The sequence below is a fragment of the Capricornis sumatraensis genome, chromosome 1, assembly GCF_032405125.1.
Source record: "Capricornis sumatraensis isolate serow.1 chromosome 1, serow.2, whole genome shotgun sequence".
NCBI lineage: Eukaryota > Metazoa > Chordata > Mammalia > Artiodactyla > Bovidae > Capricornis > Capricornis sumatraensis.
This window is the reverse complement of record NC_091069.1, coordinates 189,551,241-189,561,862: the sequence shown is the minus strand read 5'-3', so window position 1 is coordinate 189,561,862 and position 10,622 is coordinate 189,551,241. Positions and strand designations below refer to the sequence as shown.

The 10,622-nt window shown below is 51.6% G+C and overlaps 1 pseudogene; it reads right to left on the bottom strand.

Moving 5' to 3' along the window:
• Positions 1 to 588: 588 nt before the first annotated feature.
• LOC138076528 (cytochrome P450 2J2-like) lies at positions 589 to 10,257 on the bottom strand (annotated as a pseudogene).
• Positions 10,258 to 10,622: the final 365 nt, after the last annotated feature.

The window sequence follows — 10,622 nt, the reverse complement described above, 5'->3', positions numbered from 1 at the left end:
GTTACCGGATCAGGGATTGAGCAGATGCCCCCTGCAGTGGAAACGTGGAATCCTAACCACTGGCCAATCAGGGAAGTCCCTGGAAACACAATGTTTTAAAACCTGAGGCATCCTAGGTTGCTGGGGAGATCTTTCCCGGTCTTGTGGCTGCAAGGGCATGCACTTCTTGCCTCTGGTCAGGAGAGGGCAAGAGAGGACAGAAAATGAGCTTCCCAGGTTTTAGACTGTCAGGGGCTGCATCAATAGTATTGAGATACATTACTGCGTTTATGGTTTTTCTCTCTGAACTCCTGGGCCGCTACCTCGTGAGACTTGACTCCCCAGATTAATCTTGTGACATGATTCAAGGCCAAACGTCTTAACCAACCTTATATAATCCTAGGGACTGAGCTACCAAAACTGAACCGCATTGGTAGAATCCTTAATAAGTATACCCTCCAATGTCACGCATCAGAGCTTGTGTTGGGGAGAACCACAAGTGACTAAGCTGGTACACTCTGTTCTTCTCCAACTTTTCAGGAACTGAGAGAGACTGAGGCAGGTCTTTGTGGGGGACATGCGTGGGACAAGTCTCCAGACTCCGGTCAGCTACAGGACCTCCTCTCTAGGACCTGGATGGGGGCAGTTCAGATGGGGTATGGCACAGATCTTCTGGGGTTGGGGCTGCCGGGTGCCCCCAAAGTTGTACTCCAGCCTGAGCCCTGGGCTCCGCCCTGGCAGCTAGAACGAAAAGGTCCCGAGGAGGGTGGCAAACATCAGCAAGAGCTTCATCTGAGCCAGCTGGTCCCCTAGGCACACCTGATGTCCTGGGAGCAGAAGGAAAGGTCATGAGGTAACAGGCGGTCCTGCAGGGGTGCCACCACACCCACCACCCACAACCAGTGCTGCACCCCATACCTGCGGAGAATGGCAGGAAGACATTCCTGACCACAAAATTTCCATCCTTGTCCAGGAAGTGGCCAGGGTTGAACTGTCGGGGGGTCCCCCAACACTCAGGGTCACAGAGCAGAGGCCAGGTTGGGCAAGATGATGCCCAACAGAGACGAGCTGGTGCAGCTCAAGGAGCTCAGCTGACACAGCACCCAACCCTGACGCTGGGCTGACATGAGCTCAGAGAACACTAGGTGTGCGGGCGAGAGTCGCCTGGGGCCAGGGAGCCCAAAGGTTCAGGAGAGAGGCCCTCACAGCAGTGAAGTTGCTGGGCATTACTCTCCTGGCTAAGGGGCACCCACCTCCATCCTAAGACTCCCAGCCTGGGCTAGAGACACAGCCCCTGTCTCTGAGGAAGAGGGCCAGTGGCTGGTGGGGACCAGAGGGGACCACGTCCTGCACAGGGCAACAAACAGTGGTGGTGTGTGTGCATGAGAGCGAGAAGAGGAATGGAATAGCAGACAGACAAAGGGTAAGGAAGACTGAGTAATGAGGCAGAGAGAGAAGAAGAGACAGAAAGCTTCTCTCCTTAGAATTAGAGAGAGGAGAGGGTGACCTCTAACCCTAACCTGAGCCCTCACTCTACCTCAAAGAAGTGAGTGACTGGAAAGAGAATCAGACTGATCAGATGGGAGCAGATAGGAGCCAACGCTTCCTGTTGGTGACTTCTGCTCCGTGCCTCGCAGGCCCTGGCCTGAGCAAGAGGCCCAAGGGGAGCCAGGAAGGGGTTTGCTGTGGCCCCCGGGACCTGGGACACCCAGCCCCAGGGCTCTGAAGTGGGCCTCTTATTCTGCAGCTCCTTAACCAACACCAGAGAATCAAACTGGTCATCCCTGGGGGACTAGAGAACTGGCCACGTGATTCTTGGTTTTGACAAAGACATCTAGAAACTAAAGACAAAAACTCAGTGGTTTTAAGCCTGCACACCAAAGAGAAGCCAATGAGGAATGCACAAAACAGAGAATGTGTATACTTTCAGAAGCCCTCTCCCCTCTTTTTTCAGTTGATCTACTGAAGCCTGAAAGGAGGGGCCTGACCCTAGCCATCCAGACAGGCGCCCAGGCCTCACATGGCTTCAGGCAGAGGCTTTTGCAGGGGAGGCACTTGCTCCTGCTGCTGCCTAAGCAAACTGTTTCCTAGCTATAGTTTTGGGACTTCCACCCCACTCTTGTTTTCCCTCCCTGGGATGAAGAAATCTCTGCCTTACGGCAGTTCTTAACAATCTCCTTTGGATGCAAAGGCTCCGGGCAAGATGCTCTTTTCCCTTCAGAGTTATTTATTTCCTATTCTGGGTGATGTTCTGGACTTCTTGCAAAGTGACTGAGCGACCTCAACTCGTGGGACTGGCTCAGACATAGCCAGTACTCAACAAGGGCAACCCTCCTTCTCCTCCAAATTATAGAGCCATCTGCCTGCTGGGTGCCTCCTGGAGACTCTAGCCCAACTTCTTCCCTGTAAATGGCAGCTTGGAGCCTATAATCAAATAAAATGTCTGAGAAGACGGGCTTGATTAGGGGCCGTTGCTGTTGTCACTGTCACTCGACTGTCAGAATGGTCAAGAACATTTTAGGAATATCTGTAACATTTAATGATCTGCTGTCAAGCTTTGATTCTACTTTCAGGAGACATCTCTTGCCTGAGCTGGGAAAGCTGGATATTGATTCCAGGCTGTTAATGGTTCCCTAGAGCTCTTATCACAGAACAAACTCCTAGAATCAATTGGCAAGAATGTGCTATTAATAAGGAAATTTCTAATCCCAAATGGCATAAAACAGAGCTGAACTCTAGTTCCCTCTTTTTCAACTTGACCTAATTTGGTATAGCTCTTAGACCACCAGGGCCTGAGGCCTCCTACCAGACTAACAGCAGAATGAGTTGATGACATGGTCCTGTCCTTACAATCCAGGAGACATTTAACCTCTAAACCTGGTGGTCAAATACTGCCAAGGACTGTTCAGTGTTAGCCAACCTAACAGAACAATAGACAAGGCCAAGCATCTCCATCCAACATGCTGGCTCATTTACTTTACTAAAATGGGATTTTGGGAGCAATATGTATGGCAGGGAGTATGGTAAAAAGGACCAAAAAAAAGCTGGAATCAGAAGGACATGAATTAAACTCAGTTAATTTTCTTACTGTGTGTTCGGGGCAGTTACATGAGCTCTTACAAGCTATCTGTTTAAAAAAAGAATAACAATAGCAACAACATCAAAAAGACAGGATTATTATGAATAAGAAAGTACATGGAGGTGGGGACCTCAAGTCTGATCAAATTAATAAGAATTTAATGATCACATCCTGCCAGGCTCTTGCAATTACGTCTGCCCTGAACCATGGTTGTAAGAGTTGAACAAAGATTGTCCTGATGGAGAAGATTGGGCTCCCATACGTTCTCTCTCACCATCATTTCCATGGTGTACCATCCTGTACCATCAAGGCTTCCAGCAAGAGCAGGCTGGAGCATCAGCGCTGAGCCAAAGCCCCTTTCTGAGGGAAGGCTTGGGGCCCTGGCCGTCACCTCCATGCACTGGGTGCCAAGATAAGAGACTGCCACATCTTCATTAAAATTGGCAGCCTTACCATCTGTGCTTCTTTAAAATGACACCCCACTCCCCAAATGATTCTTGACACCTGGCATCCACTCCCTGTGAAACCCTGTCTCTTTGCGGGTGGGCTGGCTGTAGTGACTCACTTCTGGCAAATAGAATATGGCAAAAGTCATGATATCATGTGAGATTAGGTTACAAAAAGACTAAGGCTTCTGTCTTCTCACTTGCTCTAATGGAGTTCAGCTGTTTTAAGCTCCCCTTTGTAGATTCCCAATGTCAAGAAACTGAGGGTGGCCTCCAGCCAACTGCCCAGAATCAACTGAACCCTGAAGATGTGGGATCTCCCTATGGAGCCTTCAGGGGAGACTGCAGCTGCAGCCCAACAACTTCATCATGGCATCGCGAGAGATCCTGAATTCGAGCCATCCAGCTAAGCAGCACCTAGGCCCCCGACCCGCAGACACTCAGATCTCTGACTCTCAGAAATGTTGTTGTTGTAAGATGCTGATGTTGTAAGTTTGGGGGTAATTTATTATGTAGCAGGAGAGGTAGGCTTCCCAGGTGGTGCTAGTGGTAAAGAATCTACCTGCCAATACGGGAGATATAAGAGACACAGGTTCGATCCCTGGCTTGGGAAGATCCTCTGGAGGAGGGCATGGCAACCCACTCCAGTATTCTTGCCTGGAGAATCCCAGGGACAGAGGAGCGCAGTGGGCTACAGTCCATGGGGTCACAAGATTCAGACAAACTGAAGCAACTGAGCATGCAAAGAGAGGTAGACAGTTAATTCAATAAACATCTTTTACTTAGGATTTGCATGACAGTCAGTCATTGTGAAGACTGAATGCTGTAGTGGACACAAATCCCTTAACACAGTGAGGCTTGGCAGAGAGCAGCTTACTAGTTATTAGAAATTATTAGAACCCATTTCATGTCAGAAACCTGTCTCAAGTTGGATCTCTAGAGAGCTATAAACCTCAACTCTATCTTTTTTTTTACTCCATACAAAAATGTATTCATGTCCAACTTTCATCATTTAAAATGAGTTAGAGGTAAGAAGCTACCATTTGGAAAAATATTCCTGTATCTTTTAAAAACTCCTACTTAAGGCACCACTCAGTATATATTGTCTACTGGCCTTCAAAACTGTGTTATGAATGATGATCTTCATAATCACTTCTTGGAGGGTGATAAGCCTCCAAAGTTTTCCTCATACAGGTATGCTTGCTTTTATTACATGAGAATCATAGCTAATTTGGATTTCCTCTTTTGTCTTGACCCCAAGGTAGCTCAGACTCAAGTTTATGTACATATACAGTAGCTGTTTTTGACTTAGTTTTTAACTTTATTTCTCTATCTCTCCTTATTCAGTACTTGTCCTTTTAACCTCTAAAATCACTGAGGATGGTGACTGTAGCCATAAAATTAAAAGACGCTTGCTCCTTGGAAGGAAATCTATGATAAACGATATAGACGGTATATTAAAAAGCAGAGACATTACTTTGCCAACAAAGGTCTGTATAAGCTATGGTTTTTCCAGTAATCACATGCAGATGTGAGAGTTGGACAGTAAAGAAGGCTGAGCACTGAAGAATTGATGCCTTCAAACTGTAATACCGGAGAAGACTCTTGAGAATCCCCCGGACTGCAAGGAGATGAAACCAATCAATCTTAAAGGAACTCAACCCTGAATATTCATTGGAAGGACTGATGATGAAGCTGAAGTTCCAATACTTTGGCTACCTGATGCGAAGAGCCAACTCATTAGGAAAGACCCTGATGCTGGGAAAGATCAAAGGCAAAAGGAGAAAGGGACGACAGAGGATGAGATGGTTGGATGACATCACCGACTCAATGGTCATGAATTTGAGCAGACTCCCGGAGATAGTAAAGGACAGGGAAGTCTGGCATGCTGCAGTTCATGGGGTCACAGAGTTGGACCTGACTTAGCTACTAAACAACAACAGCCTCTTAACCTAATTATAAAATGAAAGAAACTAGACAGGCATTTCCAAGGATATAATACAAAATGCAGACCAAGCCTAAGGCACATAAAGTGCAAATGGCCTAAAAGTTTATAAGGAGGGTTAAGAAATACAAAACACCCATTTGGTGGAATGTTATGCAGCCATTAATGGTGATGTGGACCAGTTGTGTTTGAATTGTGGTCCTGGGACCCAAAGCATCTCCACCACCTGGGAACCTGTTAGAAAGGTAAATTCTCAGGGCTCACCCCCAGTGCTCTGGGAATGGAGCCCAGCAATGTCCATTTTGGGGCTTCCCTGGTGGCTCAGACGGTAAATAATCTGCCTGCAATGAGAGAGACCCAGGTTTGATCCCTGGGTCAGGAAGATCCTCTGGAGAAGAGCATGGCTACCCACTCCAGTATTCTTGCAAGGAGAAGCCTGGTGGGCTACAAGTCCATGGGGCCACAAAGAGCTGGACACAAGTGAACACTAACACTCTCCTTTCTTTCTAATGTACATTTTAGTAAGCCTTGCAGGTGATTCTGGAAGTTTGAGAACCAATACTGAAGAAGAATCAGAATAATGAGTTAACTCACATGAAGGATTCAGAATTACATATTCAGCATAATCATAGATATAGTTTTAAAATGCGGACAGAAAAGATTGGGAAGAAGAGCATTAAAATATGTGAAGGGGTTACTTCTGAACAGTGCAGAACATTTAAAAATATCCCTAAATGAGTATATTCTTTCACAGTCATAACCCTTTTGTCTGGAAAGCCATAGATGGAGATGGATGCATGGGTGATTGACAGAGAGCCGGCCGACAGGCAGAAGCTGGAGGGGGTGGCTGTGCCGGGCAGGCTGCCCAGCGAAGGGTGCTTTCTGCAGGCGCTGCATCGGTCGTGAGGTCACACGGGGGCCTCCTACCTTGGGACACGGTGGCCATGCACATGAGTGGAGGTCACACACTGGCGCATGGCGCCTACACAACACTGCTGAGGTGCTGCACCTCGTGGAGGATGGCGCAGGTGTGGGGCAGTAGCTTGTGGTCCTTGTAGCAGATGGCTCCGGAGGTGCCCAGCACTGTGTCCAGTTCCTGCTGCACCCTCTCTGCCTGCAGCTCTGCGTGGGTCCCAGGACGGTGCTGCAGCCCAGCTTATCCACTGTCCTGGTCCGCACCCAGAGATAACCATGGAGACTCAGGGCTCCTAGGTCACCCCACCTCACTCAGCCACCCTTGATCCCAACAGTGACAGGCTCTCTCTAAGGCAGAGCTCATGAACAAGATTTTGCAGAGTTTGCTTCTCCAGGGGGTCTGGAGGGAAAGAGAAGGACCCACTACGTACCAGGTTTTCTATATACAAGGAGTCCTATGGAGTAGGAACGGTTTTCTCCATTTTACAGACAGGAAAACTGAGGCTGCGACCAGACAGGTACTCTGCTGAAGGTCACAAGACTGGTGGAACCAGGATGTGAACTTAGGTCATGGCTAGCAGGTCCCTGAGAGAACTCTAGCCACATTTTCTTTGTGATCTTGAGTGGGCATTAACACAGGGCCTGGCACTTAGAGGTACTGAATCAGTACTGAATGAGTGAAATAATACCGCCTCATCTCACACTGGTTCTAAGTGGCTGAATTACTTACCCAGAATCACAAAGTAGCCAGGAATAGAAGTCCCCTCCCTGACCCCTCTCCCCCTTCTGATTCAAAGCCATGAACACTTCCCACACCACAGGGGTCAGAGCAGGGCCCCCCTTCCCAGGGCTACATACCAAAGCCAGTGACGGGGGCCAGTGCCTTCAGCCCAGAGGCCCACAGCCCAGGGGCAGTCAGCAGGGTGTACCCATTGGCCCCCTTATCCTGGATGGCTCCACGTTGGATCATGTTGATGAACACCCAGTATAGAGTGGTGGCCGTGGTGTTAGTGCCTCCCAGAAACAGGCCGACCACCACCTGGATCAGGTTCTCTTCATTGAATGTGGAGACAGGGTTGTCTGTGGCCTAGTGGGTAGGCGGTGGGGAGGGCAGCTCCAGATCTGAAGCTCTCCTTTAACAGAGCCCTAGGGTCTCCCTGAGCGAGGCCTGGCCAGTCCCTAGACTTGTGACCAGAATTCTCTGGGTAGAGGGAACTGCCCCAGGGGTGCTGGCTCTGACATCAGCTAGGTCCCCTACTTCCCATTCTATCCATGTCTGCAGGAGCACTGGCCTGGGAGAAGAAGGGAGGAAAAACCCAAACGGTGGCTGCTTTGGCATGCTCTGAAAGATCTGAGGCCAGGGTGAGGACCTGAGGCCATGGCTTTGAAACGAGATGAAGCTGGGAAGACTGCCCCTTTGTACCCCCCCACCCCCACCCCATCCCTCCCCCTGCTCCGGCCCTACCCCCCCACCTCCAGCCCTCTGCAGCCCTCTCTGGCCCACCTTGATGATCTGGGCCAGGTAGCAGCTGATGAAGTCCTTGAGGGCCTCAGATGTCCTGAGTTTGTGCCTGCTGATCTCCCGGTGGGTATAGCCCCACACAACCTTCTGGTACCTAAACATATCCTGGTAGGGGCCAGGTAGGCAGTGGAAGGCCCAGGGGAACAGGTCATTTAGCTGTTGGGTAAGAGGCCCACCCAGGGGCTGCTCAGGTGCTGGCACTGAGTCAGGGGAACTGAGAATGTTGCTGGGGATGCTGAAGGGGGCTGAGACCTCTGATGTGGGCATCCCAGGAGGAACCCAGAAACAGGCCCTGTGGCCCTCCCCTGCCTAACTGACACTCACCTGGCTATGCCCTGGCTGAGGCCCCTGCCTGCATCGGACCCCCAGCTGTCCAATGACCCGCACGCCTGCCTCCCTGAGCGCCAACTTACCCAGCACCAAACGGTGCAGACAAAGGCCAAGCCAAAGTTGATGGCTTGAATCAGTTCCTGGAAGAAGGGATCCTCCTAGAGGAAGTGGTGGCTGAACACGAGGGCCCCGATGACTCTGGCCGTGGATCTGACAATGGTGCCTGAGGGTCAAAGGGTCCACGTGGGAGCAGAGGGGCAGGGCTCAGAGTGAGGAGGCAGAGAGCACTGCGCTGAGCGCTCCTCCACTCTGAATATGGCTGCTCATTGCATCATTCATTCATTCTCAGTCCTCAGTTGTTCACTCAGCAAATGATTACTGAGCACCATCTGTGGGCCAGGCTTCGTGATACAGGTGCTGGGTTTGCAAGGAGAGGTGCTGGAGACACACACCACTTTAAACACACTAGAATGTGGGGCAGGTGTGTCCCAGCTGTGAGCAAAGGATGCAGGGACCTGGGATTTGGGGAGGGCTGCTTAGCAGGTGATGTCAACCAGGTCTGAGAGGAGCTGGGGTTTCTCACAGGGAGGGAAGGGGCATGGATTAGGATATTCTAGAGGAGGAAGAGCATGTGCAAAGGGTCTGTGGTGTAAACGGCCCGAGATGTAGGGGGAGGACATTTCCCCATCTGTAGAGAAGGGCTTCAGGCTTCCCCAAGGACTGGGCATTCTGGGCCTGTGTCCACCCACCTGCCCACACTATAGAAAGTCCCGATTTACTGATGTAGCATAAGTCCCCTCCTGGACCTGCAAAGGGTCCACTCCTCTGCAGTTGCATGTGCATACACACACATGGTTCAGCCTCCCTGCAGGAGTGAGCTGTGTGCTGCGGGGACTGGGGGGCTGTCCAGGCCGCTCCTCACCCTGTTCCCGGTGGAAGGCCTCGACCAGCCCTGCTGCCTCTTCCTGCAGCCTCATCTCCAGTGCCAGCGGACCTCAGCTAAGCCGCTGCAGCGTGGCCAGGCAGAATCATCTCTACTGCCACCATCTGTGCCCATTGCTGCAGATGACCCTTGGGCCAGGGGTGCGGCATGTCCAGCAGTCCCTCCCAGCCTCCCTGGCCAAGGCTGCCCGGCTCACACCCAGGTGGGGAGGGCAGACCCCTGCCGGCCTTCCCAGTCAGCTCTGGAATGGTGCTCTGTCTGGCTGGCTGGCCAGTGAGGGGCATCTGCGACTCATGGGGTCCATAAGCCTGGTGCCATCCAGGCTCAGCTGTGCCCTCCTCCCAGGCTGCCAACCTGATTTTGCCTTTAAGAGTCCCCATAGGAACTGGAGGAGGAGATAAAGAAAGGAAAGGAGGACAGGGCCTGGAGGGGAGAGCAGGGGGCGGAGGGCGTTCGCTGAGCCAGGTGCTGTACTGGGCACCTTCGGGTGTGTGGCTCACTTAACCTCCCCCCTGCCCTGTCCCTGGGAGGTTAGAGCAGTCAGTCTCCCCATCTAACAGATGGGTACACTGAGGGACAGAGAGTGAGTGCCTCGTCTGGAGCAGAGCTGAGACTTGACCCAGGTCTTTTTAACCCTCGGGGCTGGTTCCTCCCCGTGCCACCCCCGCCCCTCGCACAGGGTTATCTGAGGAGACCCGAGTCCTCCCGGCAGGTCCCTCCACGTCAACAATTCTGGGTCAACCCACTGGACCCCTGTGTGTAGTCACCACCCAGCCACCCTGTCCCCAGCAGGGAGGGCAGCCTTGCCTCTTTCTCCAACGAGGTCCCGGAAGAGTGGGGTGAGGGGCCAGCCTGAGAGCGGCTCTGAGTGGGAGACCAGGGCTTCCTTCACTGCCCGGAAGCCGCACAGCACCACCAGCGGCATGGGACCCACCCGCACTGTGAACATGGGGCCGTGAGTCTGGGCCAGCTGCAGAGAGACGGCGTCTCAGGTTGCAGAGACAGCTCAGCTGACCCCATTCCCCGCACCTTCCTTTTGGCATGAAGCCCCTCCTTCTCACACCCAGTACTCACCTTCTCAGAGCGCTCGCCGCCCATTCTTCAGATAAGCCAACGCCCGGGCTCCCACAGCTGGCACGAGCGCCAGCGGAGCACATCACAGGCTCCCCAGGGGCTTAGCATAGTCAGGGCCCAGCACTTACACATGTGGTATCTGATCGCTGAACCTCAGCGACCCTGGGAGCTGGGTATGTTCCACCCATTTTACAGATGATAGTAAATTATCATTACACTTTCTCCAGAGCTTAGTGTTCAGTACGGCCTTTACACAGGTTACTTTAGCTTTAGCACACCATCAGTGTGTGTATGAGGTACGTATCATTATCTTTATTTTTTGACAGTGGAGGCCAGGGAATTCCCTGGTGGTCCTGTGGTTAGGACTCCACACTCTCACTGCTGGGGGC